Source organism: Watersipora subatra, unplaced genomic scaffold (genome assembly GCF_963576615.1).
Source record: "Watersipora subatra unplaced genomic scaffold, tzWatSuba1.1 SCAFFOLD_37, whole genome shotgun sequence".
NCBI lineage: Eukaryota > Metazoa > Bryozoa > Gymnolaemata > Cheilostomatida > Watersiporidae > Watersipora > Watersipora subatra.
In genome coordinates, this window is record NW_027045382.1 from 688,184 (window position 1) to 703,335 (window position 15,152).

A 15,152-nucleotide genomic window follows, 5' to 3' on the forward strand; every position below is an offset into this window, starting at 1 on the left:
TTTAATTCGGAGTAGCAGAGGACATTTGGAACCTTATGCTTCTGCATGCCTTTGATAGCGAGGACAAGCTGTTATCAACCTTAATGAGGTCACACGCTTACCATACCAGTTACCATACACCCGCTTACTGTCATACCAGTAACACCTACTGGTAAAAAGCTCAACTTCCCACAAGATCTGATAAATCCAAAAAGTCAGCTCGCTGTTCTCTACTGCAAAGGTACCTGTCAACCTGACAATGTAGAATTGACATCACAAGATAGTTTTAAAACAGTTGTTTTCAAATAAACATGAGTGTTGAATTTGCTTGTCATATTATTCTATTTTGACTATGTTTAGTTTGTGCACTTTTACTTAACTTGTAGGTGCTAATTCAAATATTATTGGTTCAGATATAGTGAAAGTGTTAAGCTCTTGTAAGTAATGCTGATATTTACCAGTACAAGTTACTTCTTTATTCTATAAGTCAAACAATCATCTATTGTACCTGATATATTGTTAGGTTCTATGGTATCTTATCTATTATGAAGCTTTATGGTACCTGATATATTGTAAGGCTCTGTAGTACCTGATGTATCGTAAGGTTTTTGGTACTTGATCAATTGTAAGGTTCTATGGTACCTGATCATTTGCAAAGTTCTATAGTAACTGAGCTATTGTCAGGTTCGCCCTTCACTCAGTTAGAGTACAGCAAATGGTGTATCGATAACTAACCATTATATTTAGAAGGTTGAAGTAGAGTAATAAAACTATGATGGTAAAATCTTATTGGTAAAGACAGTGACGGCTGTATTTGTACTTTAATACATTTTTTGTGCTACGCTAGGTAACTCTATGTTTACACATAGAGTTTGCTAGCGTAGCACAAAAATACAGCTCAAGTTGATAGGCTATTACTTACTGCTGTGACAAAACATCTAATACTAGTAGTTAGTAACACAAAAGATCTGTTATATTTTTTTTGAGGTGGTAAACTGATGAGCTGCTATACACTGTTGCACTATGGAACTGTCACATTTCCCTGTTTTCTTTAGTGCTCGCCGTGGAGGAATGTCAGTTATACCTAAACTTTCATGCCAAGTTCTATACCTGCACCATCTACAGTTATCGCCACACGATAGGTTGTGACAATTTTGAAGGCAGTTCTGATCAGCAAGAGTGTAAATTCATGAATTGCGAAATAATGATTAGGCTTGAGGTACGTTTCTAAAGTTTTTCCATTTTTCCTGACTAAAGGCGATTTTTATTTTGCGTGTAAACATATAAAAGTGACTAGCATTGATAGAAAGCTATGTATTTTCTCTATTGTAAGGTGCTATGGTACCTGATCAATTGCAAAGTTCTATGGTAAATGAGCTAATGTCAGTTTTGCCCTACATACAGTTAGAGTACAGCAAATGTTGTATCGATAACTAACCATTAGATTTGGAAGGTTGAAGTAGAGTAATAAAACTATGATGGTAAAATCTTATTGGTAAAGACAGTGACGGCGGTATTTATACTTTAATACATTTTTTGTGCTACGCTAGGTAACTCTATGTTTACACATAGAATTACCTAGCGTAGCACAAAAATACAGTTCAAGTTGATATTATTTACTGCTGTGACAAAACCTCTTTTACTAGTAGTTAGTAACACAAGAGATCTGTTATATTTTTTTGAGGTGGTAAACTGATGAGCCGCTATACACTGTTGCACTATGGAACTGTCACATTTCCCTGTTTTCTTTAGTGCTCGCCGAGGAGGAATGTCAGTTATACCTAAACTTTCATGCCAAGTTCTATACCTGCACCATCTACAGTTATCGCCACCCGATAGATTGTGACAATTTTGCAGGCAGTTCCGATCAGCAAGAGTATAAATTCATGAATTGCGAAATAATGATTCAGCTTGAGGTACGTTCCTAGAGTTGTTCCATTTTTCCTGACTAAAAGTAATTTTTATTTTGCGTGTAAATTTTAATAAGTGGCTAGCATTGATAGAAAGATATGTATTTTCTCTATTTTAAAGTTTTATGGTACCTGATCAATTGCAAAGTTCTATGGTAAATGAGCTAATGTCAGGTTTGCCCTACATACAGTTAGAGTACAGCAAATGTTGTATCGATAACTAACCATTAGATTTGGAAGGTTGAAGTAGAGTAATAAAACTATGATGGTAAAATCTTATTGGTAAAGACAGTGACGGCGGTATTTATACTTTAATACATTTTTTGTGCTACGCTAGGTAACTCTATGTTTACACATAGAATTACCTAGCGTAGCACAAAAATACAGTTCAAGTTGATATTATTTACTGCTGTGACAAAACCTCTTTTACTAGTAGTTAGTAACACAAGAGATCTGTTATATTTTTTTGAGGTGGTAAACTGATGAGCCGCTATACACTGTTGCACTATGGAACTGTCACATTTCCCTGTTTTCTTTAGTGCTCGCCGAGGAGGAATGTCAGTTATACCTAAACTTTCATGCCAAGTTCTATACCTGCACCATCTACAGTTATCGCCACCCGATAGATTGTGACAATTTTGCAGGCAGTTTCGATCAGCAAGAGTATAAATTCATGAATTGCGAAATAATGATTCAGCTTGAGGTACGTTCCTAGAGTTGTTCCATTTTTCCTGACTAAAAGTAATTTTTATTTTGTGTGTAAATTTTAATAAGTGGCTAGCATTGATAGAAAGATATGTATTTTCTCTATTTTAAAGTTTTATGGTACCTGACCGATTGTAAAGTTTTATGATATCTGATATATTATCAGGTTCAATGGTATCTGATATATTGTAAGGTTCTATGGTATCTATTCTATTTGGGTGTAGTGGATTGAAAGTTGCAAATTCGAATCCTACGCAATGTAATGTTTTTCTAAACCTGTAATTGTGGTTTCAGACAGACAAAAGGACACGACTCATATGATAGCATAGAATGCACATGTTGCATATTATTCATTGAGTATGCTCACTAAATTATTCACTGAAAAAGAAACTGTTCAATTGCTTCACATCTGGTTAAAGTTGAGAATTCTTTTGAAACTAGTTAACATATGATTGGTTTTTATGACATGGTTATTTTTTTTTTAATTCAGAGTAGCAGAGGACATTTGGAACCTTATGCTTCTGCATGCCTTTGACAGCGAGGACAAGCTGTTATCAACCTTAATGAGGTCACACGCTTACCATACCAGTTACCATACACCCGCTTACTGTCATACCAGTAACACCTACTGGTGAAAAGCTCAACTTCCCACAAGATCTGATAAATCCAAAAATTCAGCTCGCTGTTCTCTACTGCAAAGGGACCAGTCAACCTGAAAATGTAGAATTGACATCACAAGATAGTTTTAAAACAGTTGTTTTCAAATAAACATGAGTGTTGAATTTGCTTGTCATATTATTCTATTTTGACTATGTTTAGTTTGTGCACTTTTACTTAACTTGTAGGTGCTAATTCAAATATTATTGGTTCAGATATAGTGAAAGTGTTAAGCTCTTGTAAGTAATGCTGATATTTACCAGTACAAGTTACTTCTTTATTCTATAAGTCAAACAATCATCTATTGTACCTGATATATTGTTAGGTTCTATGGTATCTTATCTATTATGAAGCTTTATGGTACCTGATATATTGTAAGGCTCTGTAGTACCTGATGTATCGTAAGGTTTTTGGTACTTGATCAATTGTAAGGTTCTATGGTACCTGATCATTTGCAAAGTTCTATAGTAACTGAGCTATTGTCAGGTTCGCCCTTCATTCAGTTAGAGTACAGCAAATGGTGTATCGATAACTAACCATTATATTTAGAAGGTTGAAGTAGAGTAATAAAACTATGATGGTAAAATCTTATTGGTAAAGACAGTGACGGCTGTATTTGTACTTTAATACTTTTTTTGTGCTACGCTAGGTAACTCTATGTTTACACATAGAGTTTGCTAGCGTAGCACAAAAATACAGCTCAAGTTGATAGGCTATTACTTACTGCTGTGACAAAACATCTAATACTAGTAGTTAGTAACACAAGAGATCTGTTATATTTTTTTTCAGGTGGTAAACTGATGAGCTGCTATACACTGTTGCACTATGGAACTGTCACATTTCCCTGTTTTCTTTAGTGCTCGCCGTGGAGGAATGTCAGTTATACCTAAACTTTCATGCCAAGTTCTATACCTGCACCATCTACAGTTATCGCCACCCGATAGATTGTGACAATTTTGCAGGCAGTTCCGATCAGCAAGAGTATAAATTCATGAATTGCGAAATAATGATTCAGCTTGAGGTACGTTCCTAGAGTTGTTCCATTTTTCCTGACTAAAAGTAATTTTTATTTTGCGTGTAAGTTTTAATAAGTGGCTAGCATTGATAGAAAGATATGTATTTTCTCTATTTTAAAGTTTTATGGTACCTGACCGATTGTAAAGTTTTATGATATCTGATATATTATCAGGTTCAATGGTATTTGATATATTGTAAGGTTCTATGGTATCTATTCTATTTGGGTGTAATGGATTGAAGGTTGCAAATTCGAATCCTACGCAATGTAATGTTTTTCTAAACCTGTAATTGTGGTTTCAGACAGACAAAAGGACACGACTCATATGATAGCATAGAATGCACATGTTGCATATTATTCATTGAGTATGCTCACTAAATTATTCACTGAAAAAGAAACTGTTCAATTGCTTCACATCTGGTTAAAGTTGAGAATTCTTTTGAAACTAGTTAACATATGATTGGTTTTTATGACATGGTTATTTTTTCTTTAATTCAGAGTAGCAGAGGACATTTGGAACCTTATGCTTCTGCATGCCTTTGATAGCGAGGACAAGCTGTTATCAACCTTAATGAGGTCACACGCTTACCATACCAGTTACCATACACCCGCTTACTGTCATACCAGTAACACCTACTGGTAAAAAGCTCAACTTCCCACAAGATCTGATAAATCCAAAAAGTCAGCTCGCTGTTCTCTACTGCAAAGGTACCTGTCAACCTGACAATGTAGAATTGACATCACAAGATAGTTTTAAAACAGTTGTTTTCAAATAAACATGAGTGTTGAATTTGCTTGTCATATTATTCTATTTTGACTATGTTTAGTTTGTGCACTTTTACTTAACTTGTAGGTGCTAATTCAAATATTATTGGTTCAGATATAGTGAAAGTGTTAAGCTCTTGTAAGTAATGCTGATATTTACCAGTACAAGTTACTTCTTTATTCTATAAGTCAAACAATCATCTATTGTACCTGATATATTGTTAGGTTCTATGGTATCTTATCTATTATGAAGCTTTATGGTACCTGATATATTGTAAGGCTCTGTAGTACCTGATGTATCGTAAGGTTTTTGGTACTTGATCAATTGTAAGGTTCTATGGTACCTGATCATTTGCAAAGTTCTATAGTAACTGAGCTATTGTCAGGTTCGCCCTTCACTCAGTTAGAGTACAGCAAATGGTGTATCGATAACTAACCATTATATTTAGAAGGTTGAAGTAGAGTAATAAAACTATGATGGTAAAATCTTATTGGTAAAGACAGTGACGGCTGTATTTGTACTTTAATACATTTTTTGTGCTACGCTAGGTAACTCTATGTTTACACATAGAGTTTGCTAGCGTAGCACAAAAATACAGCTCAAGTTGATAGGCTATTACTTACTGCTGTGACAAAACATCTAATACTAGTAGTTAGTAACACAAAAGATCTGTTATATTTTTTTTGAGGTGGTAAACTGATGAGCTGCTATACACTGTTGCACTATGGAACTGTCACATTTCCCTGTTTTCTTTAGTGCTCGCCGTGGAGGAATGTCAGTTATACCTAAACTTTCATGCCAAGTTCTATACCTGCACCATCTACAGTTATCGCCACACGATAGGTTGTGACAATTTTGAAGGCAGTTCTGATCAGCAAGAGTGTAAATTCATGAATTGCGAAATAATGATTAGGCTTGAGGTACGTTTCTAAAGTTTTTCCATTTTTCCTGACTAAAGGCGATTTTTATTTTGCGTGTAAACATATAAAAGTGACTAGCATTGATAGAAAGCTATGTATTTTCTCTATTGTAAGGTGCTATGGTACCTGATCAATTGCAAAGTTCTATGGTAAATGAGCTAATGTCAGTTTTGCCCTACATACAGTTAGAGTACAGCAAATGTTGTATCGATAACTAACCATTAGATTTGGAAGGTTGAAGTAGAGTAATAAAACTATGATGGTAAAATCTTATTGGTAAAGACAGTGACGGCGGTATTTATACTTTAATACATTTTTTGTGCTACGCTAGGTAACTCTATGTTTACACATAGAATTACCTAGCGTAGCACAAAAATACAGTTCAAGTTGATATTATTTACTGCTGTGACAAAACCTCTTTTACTAGTAGTTAGTAACACAAGAGATCTGTTATATTTTTTTGAGGTGGTAAACTGATGAGCCGCTATACACTGTTGCACTATGGAACTGTCACATTTCCCTGTTTTCTTTAGTGCTCGCCGAGGAGGAATGTCAGTTATACCTAAACTTTCATGCCAAGTTCTATACCTGCACCATCTACAGTTATCGCCACCCGATAGATTGTGACAATTTTGCAGGCAGTTCCGATCAGCAAGAGTATAAATTCATGAATTGCGAAATAATGATTCAGCTTGAGGTACGTTCCTAGAGTTGTTCCATTTTTCCTGACTAAAAGTAATTTTTATTTTGCGTGTAAATTTTAATAAGTGGCTAGCATTGATAGAAAGATATGTATTTTCTCTATTTTAAAGTTTTATGGTACCTGATCAATTGCAAAGTTCTATGGTAAATGAGCTAATGTCAGGTTTGCCCTACATACAGTTAGAGTACAGCAAATGTTGTATCGATAACTAACCATTAGATTTGGAAGGTTGAAGTAGAGTAATAAAACTATGATGGTAAAATCTTATTGGTAAAGACAGTGACGGCGGTATTTATACTTTAATACATTTTTTGTGCTACGCTAGGTAACTCTATGTTTACACATAGAATTACCTAGCGTAGCACAAAAATACAGTTCAAGTTGATATTATTTACTGCTGTGACAAAACCTCTTTTACTAGTAGTTAGTAACACAAGAGATCTGTTATATTTTTTTGAGGTGGTAAACTGATGAGCCGCTATACACTGTTGCACTATGGAACTGTCACATTTCCCTGTTTTCTTTAGTGCTCGCCGAGGAGGAATGTCAGTTATACCTAAACTTTCATGCCAAGTTCTATACCTGCACCATCTACAGTTATCGCCACCCGATAGATTGTGACAATTTTGCAGGCAGTTCCGATCAGCAAGAGTATAAATTCATGAATTGCGAAATAATGATTCAGCTTGAGGTACGTTCCTAGAGTTGTTCCATTTTTCCTGACTAAAAGTAATTTTTATATTGCGTGTAAATTTTAATAAGTGGCTAGCATTGATAGAAAGATATGTATTTCCTCTATTTTAAAGTTTTATGGTACCTGACCGATTGTAAAGTTTTATGATATCTGATATATTATCAGGTTCAATGGTATCTGATATATTGTAAGGTTCTATGGTATCTATTCTATTTGGGTGTAGTGGATTGAAGGTTGCAAATTCGAATCCTACGCAATGTAATGTTTTTTCTAAACCTGTAATTGTGGTTTCAGACAGACAAAAGGACACGACTCATATGATAGCATAGAATGCACATGTTGCATATTATTCATTGAGTATGCTCACTAAATTATTCACTGAAAAAGAAACTGTTCAATTGCTTCACATCTGGTTAAAGTTGAGAATTCTTTTGAAACTAGTTAACATATGATTGGTTTTTATGACATGGTTATTTTTTCTTTAATTCAGAGTAGCAGAGGACATTTGGAACCTTATGCTTCTGCATGCCTTTGACAGCGAGGACAAGCTGTTATCAACCTTAATGAGGTCACACGCTTACCATACCAGTTACCATACACCCGCTTACTGTCATACCAGTAACACCTACTGGTAAAAAGCTCAACTTCCCACAAGATCTGATAAATCCAAAAAGTCAGCTCGCTGTTCTCTACTGCAAAGGTACCAGTCAACCTGACAATGTAGAATTGACATCACAAGATAGTTTTAAAACAGTTGTTTTCAAATAAACATGAGTGTTGAATTTGCTTGTCATATTATTCTATTTTGACTATGTTTAGTTTGTGCACTTTTACTTAACTTGTAGGTGCTAATTCAAATATTATTGGTTCAGATATAGTGAAAGTGTTAAGCTCTTGTAAGTAATGCTGATATTTACCAGTACAAGTTACTTCTTTATTCTATAAGTCAAACAATCATCTATTGTACCTGATATATTGTTAGGTTCTATGGTATCTTATCTATTATGAAGCTTTATGGTACCTGATATATTGTAAGGCTCTGTAGTACCTGATGTATCGTAAGGTTTTTGGTACTTGATCAATTGTAAGGTTCTATGGTACCTGATCATTTGCAAAGTTCTATAGTAACTGAGCTATTGTCAGGTTCGCCCTTCATTCAGTTAGAGTACAGCAAATGGTGTATCGATAACTAACCATTATATTTAGAAGGTTGAAGTAGAGTAATAAAACTATGATGGTAAAATCTTATTGGTAAAGACAGTGACGGCTGTATTTGTACTTTAATACTTTTTTTGTGCTACGCTAGGTAACTCTATGTTTACACATAGAGTTTGCTAGCGTAGCACAAAAATACAGCTCAAGTTGATAGGCTATTACTTACTGCTGTGACAAAACATCTAATACTAGTAGTTAGTAACACAAGAGATCTGTTATATTTTTTTTCAGGTGGTAAACTGATGAGCTGCTATACACTGTTGCACTATGGAACTGTCACATTTCCCTGTTTTCTTTAGTGCTCGCCGTGGAGGAATGTCAGTTATACCTAAACTTTCATGCCAAGTTCTATACCTGCACCATCTACAGTTATCGCCACCCGATAGATTGTGACAATTTTGCAGGCAGTTCCGATCAGCAAGAGTATAAATTCATGAATTGCGAAATAATGATTCAGCTTGAGGTACGTTCCTAGAGTTGTTCCATTTTTCCTGACTAAAAGTAATTTTTATTTTGCGTGTAAGTTTTAATAAGTGGCTAGCATTGATAGAAAGATATGTATTTTCTCTATTTTAAAGTTTTATGGTACCTGACCGATTGTAAAGTTTTATGATATCTGATATATTATCAGGTTCAATGGTATTTGATATATTGTAAGGTTCTATGGTATCTATTCTATTTGGGTGTAATGGATTGAAGGTTGCAAATTCGAATCCTACGCAATGTAATGTTTTTCTAAACCTGTAATTGTGGTTTCAGACAGACAAAAGGACACGACTCATATGATAGCATAGAATGCACATGTTGCATATTATTCATTGAGTATGCTCACTAAATTATTCACTGAAAAAGAAACTGTTCAATTGCTTCACATCTGGTTAAAGTTGAGAATTCTTTTGAAACTAGTTAACATATGATTGGTTTTTATGACATGGTTAATTTTTCTTTAATTCAGAGTAGCAGAGGACATTTGGAACCTTATGCTTCTGCATGCCTTTGATAGCGAGGACAAGCTGTTATCAACCTTAATGAGGTCACACGCTTACCATACCAGTTACCATACACCCGCTTACTGTCATACCAGTAACACCTACTGGTAAAAAGCTCAACTTCCCACAAGATCTGATAAATCCAAAAAGTCAGCTCGCTGTTCTCTACTGCAAAGGTACCTGTCAACCTGACAATGTAGAATTGACATCACAAGATAGTTTTAAAACAGTTGTTTTCAAATAAACATGAGTGTTGAATTTGCTTGTCATATTATTCTATTTTGACTATGTTTAGTTTGTGCACTTTTACTTAACTTGTAGGTGCTAATTCAAATATTATTGGTTCAGATATAGTGAAAGTGTTAAGCTCTTGTAAGTAATGCTGATATTTACCAGTACAAGTTACTTCTTTATTCTATAAGTCAAACAATCATCTATTGTACCTGATATATTGTTAGGTTCTATGGTATCTTATCTATTATGAAGCTTTATGGTACCTGATATATTGTAAGGCTCTGTAGTACCTGATGTATCGTAAGGTTTTTGGTACTTGATCAATTGTAAGGTTCTATGGTACCTGATCATTTGCAAAGTTCTATAGTAACTGAGCTATTGTCAGGTTCGCCCTTCACTCAGTTAGAGTACAGCAAATGGTGTATCGATAACTAACCATTATATTTAGAAGGTTGAAGTAGAGTAATAAAACTATGATGGTAAAATCTTATTGGTAAAGACAGTGACGGCTGTATTTGTACTTTAATACATTTTTTGTGCTACGCTAGGTAACTCTATGTTTACACATAGAGTTTGCTAGCGTAGCACAAAAATACAGCTCAAGTTGATAGGCTATTACTTACTGCTGTGACAAAACATCTAATACTAGTAGTTAGTAACACAAAAGATCTGTTATATTTTTTTTGAGGTGGTAAACTGATGAGCTGCTATACACTGTTGCACTATGGAACTGTCACATTTCCCTGTTTTCTTTAGTGCTCGCCGTGGAGGAATGTCAGTTATACCTAAACTTTCATGCCAAGTTCTATACCTGCACCATCTACAGTTATCGCCACACGATAGGTTGTGACAATTTTGAAGGCAGTTCTGATCAGCAAGAGTGTAAATTTATGAATTGCGAAATAATGATTAGGCTTGAGGTACGTTTCTAAAGTTTTTCCATTTTTCCTGACTAAAGGCGATTTTTATTTTGCGTGTAAACATATAAAAGTGACTAGCATTGATAGAAAGCTATGTATTTTCTCTATTGTAAGGTGCTATGGTACCTGATCAATTGCAAAGTTCTATGGTAAATGAGCTAATGTCAGTTTTGCCCTACATACAGTTAGAGTACAGCAAATGTTGTATCGATAACTAACCATTAGATTTGGAAGGTTGAAGTAGAGTAATAAAACTATGATGGTAAAATCTTATTGGTAAAGACAGTGACGGCGGTATTTATACTTTAATACATTTTTTGTGCTACGCTAGGTAACTCTATGTTTACACATAGAATTACCTAGCGTAGCACAAAAATACAGTTCAAGTTGATATTATTTACTGCTGTGACAAAACCTCTTTTACTAGTAGTTAGTAACACAAGAGATCTGTTATATTTTTTTGAGGTGGTAAACTGATGAGCCGCTATACACTGTTGCACTATGGAACTGTCACATTTCCCTGTTTTCTTTAGTGCTCGCCGAGGAGGAATGTCAGTTATACCTAAACTTTCATGCCAAGTTCTATACCTGCACCATCTACAGTTATCGCCACCCGATAGATTGTGACAATTTTGCAGGCAGTTCCGATCAGCAAGAGTATAAATTCATGAATTGCGAAATAATGATTCAGCTTGAGGTACGTTCCTAGAGTTGTTCCATTTTTCCTGACTAAAAGTAATTTTTATTTTGCGTGTAAATTTTAATAAGTGGCTAGCATTGATAGAAAGATATGTATTTTCTCTATTTTAAAGTTTTATGGTACCTGATCAATTGCAAAGTTCTATGGTAAATGAGCTAATGTCAGGTTTGCCCTACATACAGTTAGAGTACAGCAAATGTTGTATCGATAACTAACCATTAGATTTGGAAGGTTGAAGTAGAGTAATAAAACTATGATGGTAAAATCTTATTGGTAAAGACAGTGACGGCGGTATTTATACTTTAATACATTTTTTGTGCTACGCTAGGTAACTCTATGTTTACACATAGAATTACCTAGCGTAGCACAAAAATACAGTTCAAGTTGATATTATTTACTGCTGTGACAAAACCTCTTTTACTAGTAGTTAGTAACACAAGAGATCTGTTATATTTTTTTGAGGTGGTAAACTGATGAGCCGCTATACACTGTTGCACTATGGAACTGTCACATTTCCCTGTTTTCTTTAGTGCTCGCCGAGGAGGAATGTCAGTTATACCTAAACTTTCATGCCAAGTTCTATACCTGCACCATCTACAGTTATCGCCACCCGATAGATTGTGACAATTTTGCAGGCAGTTCCGATCAGCAAGAGTATAAATTCATGAATTGCGAAATAATGATTCAGCTTGAGGTACGTTCCTAGAGTTGTTCCATTTTTCCTGACTAAAAGTAATTTTTATATTGCGTGTAAATTTTAATAAGTGGCTAGCATTGATAGAAAGATATGTATTTTCTCTATTTTAAAGTTTTATGGTACCTGACCGATTGTAAAGTTTTATGATATCTGATATATTATCAGGTTCAATGGTATCTGATATATTGTAAGGTTCTATGGTATCTATTCTATTTGGGTGTAGTGGATTGAAGGTTGCAAATTCGAATCCTACGCAATGTAATGTTTTTTCTAAACCTGTAATTGTGGTTTCAGACAGACAAAAGGACACGACTCATATGATAGCATAGAATGCACATGTTGCATATTATTCATTGAGTATGCTCACTAAATTATTCACTGAAAAAGAAACTGTTCAATTGCTTCACATCTGGTTAAAGTTGAGAATTCTTTTGAAACTAGTTAACATATGATTGGTTTTTATGACATGGTTATTTTTTCTTTAATTCAGAGTAGCAGAGGACATTTGGAACCTTATGCTTCTGCATGCCTTTGACAGCGAGGACAAGCTGTTATCAACCTTAATGAGGTCACACGCTTACCATACCAGTTACCATACACCCGCTTACTGTCATACCAGTAACACCTACTGGTAAAAAGCTCAACTTCCCACAAGATCTGATAAATCCAAAAAGTCAGCTCGCTGTTCTCTACTGCAAAGGTACCAGTCAACCTGACAATGTAGAATTGACATCACAAGATAGTTTTAAAACAGTTGTTTTCAAATAAACATGAGTGTTGAATTTGCTTGTCATATTATTCTATTTTGACTATGTTTAGTTTGTGCACTTTTACTTAACTTGTAGGTGCTAATTCAAATATTATTGGTTCAGATATAGTGAAAGTGTTAAGCTCTTGTAAGTAATGCTGATATTTACCAGTACAAGTTACTTCTTTATTCTATAAGTCAAACAATCATCTATTGTACCTGATATATTGTTAGGTTCTATGGTATCTTATCTATTATGAAGCTTTATGGTACCTGATATATTGTAAGGCTCTGTAGTACCTGATGTATCGTAAGGTTTTTGGTACTTGATCAATTGTAAGGTTCTATGGTACCTGATCATTTGCAAAGTTCTATAGTAACTGAGCTATTGTCAGGTTCGCCCTTCACTCAGTTAGAGTACAGCAAATGGTGTATCGATAACTAACCATTATATTTAGAAGGTTGAAGTAGAGTAATAAAACTATGATGGTAAAATCTTATTGGTAAAGACAGTGACGGCTGTATTTGTACTTTAATACTTTTTTTGTGCTACGCTAGGTAACTCTATGTTTACACATAGAGTTTGCTAGCGTAGCACAAAAATACAGCTCAAGTTGATAGGCTATTACTTACTGCTGTGACAAAACATCTAATACTAGTAGTTAGTAACACAAGAGATCTGTTATATTTTTTTTCAGGTGGTAAACTGATGAGCTGCTATACACTGTTGCACTATGGAACTGTCACATTTCCCTGTTTTCTTTAGTGCTCGCCGTGGAGGAATGTCAGTTATACCTAAACTTTCATGCCAAGTTCTATACCTGCACCATCTACAGTTATCGCCACACGATAGGTTGTGACAATTTTGAAGGCAGTTCTGATCAGCAAGAGTGTAAATTCATAAATTGCGAAATAATGATTAGGCTTGAGGTACGTTTCTAAAGTTTTTCCATTTTTCCTGACTAAAGGTGATTTTTATTTTGCGTGTAAACATATAAAAGTGACTAGCATTGATAGAAAGCTATGTATTTTCTCTATTTTAAAGTTTTATGGTACCTGATCAATTGCAAAGTTCTATGGTAAATGAGCTAATGTCAGGTTTGCCCTACATACAGTTAGAGTACAGCAAATGTTGTATCGATAACTAACCATTAGATTTGGAAGGTTGAAGTAGAGTAATAAAACTATGATGGTAAAATCTTATTGGTAAAGACAGTGACGGCGGTATTTATACTTTAATACATTTTTTGTGCTACGCTAGGTAACTCTATGTTTACACATAGAGTTTGCTAGCGTAGCACAAAAATACAGCTCAAGTTGATAGGCTATTACTTACTGCTGTGACAAAACATCTAATACTAGTAGTTAGTAACACAAGAGATCTGTTATATTTTTTTTCAGGTGGTAAACTGATGAGCTGCTATACACTGTTGCACTATGGAACTGTCACATTTCCCTGTTTTCTTTAGTGCTCGCCGTGGAGGAATGTCAGTTATACCTAAACTTTCATGCCAAGTTCTATACCTGCACCATCTACAGTTATCGCCACCCGATAGATTGTGACAATTTTGCAGGCAGTTCCGATCAGCAAGAGTATAAATTCATGAATTGCGAAATAATGATTCAGCTTGAGGTACGTTCCTAGAGTTGTTCCATTTTTCCTGACTAAAAGTAATTTTTATTTTGCGTGTAAGTTTTAATAAGTGGCTAGCATTGATAGAAATATATGTATTTTCTCTATTTTAAAGTTTTATGGTACCTGACCGATTGTAAAGTTTTATGATATCTGATATATTATCAGGTTCAATGGTATTTGATATATTGTAAGGTTCTATGGTATCTATTCTATTTGGGTGTAATGGATTGAAGGTTGCAAATTCGAATCCTACGCAATGTAATGTTTTTCTAAACCTGTAATTGTGGTTTCAGACAGACAAAAGGACACGACTCATATGATAGCATAGAATGCACATGTTGCATATTATTCATTGAGTATGCTCACTAAATTATTCACTGAAAAAGAAACTGTTCAATTGCTTCACATCTGGTTAAAGTTGAGAATTCTTTTGAAACTAGTTAACATATGATTGGTTTTTATGACATGGTTATTTTTTCTTTAATTCAGAGTAGCAGAGGACATTTGGAACCTTATGCTTCTGCATGCCTTTGATAGCGAGGACAAGCTGTTATCAACCTTAATGAGGTCACACGCTTACCATACCAGTTACCATACACCCGCTTACTGTCATACCAGTAACACCTACTGGTAAAAAGCTCAACTTCCCACAAGATCTGATAAA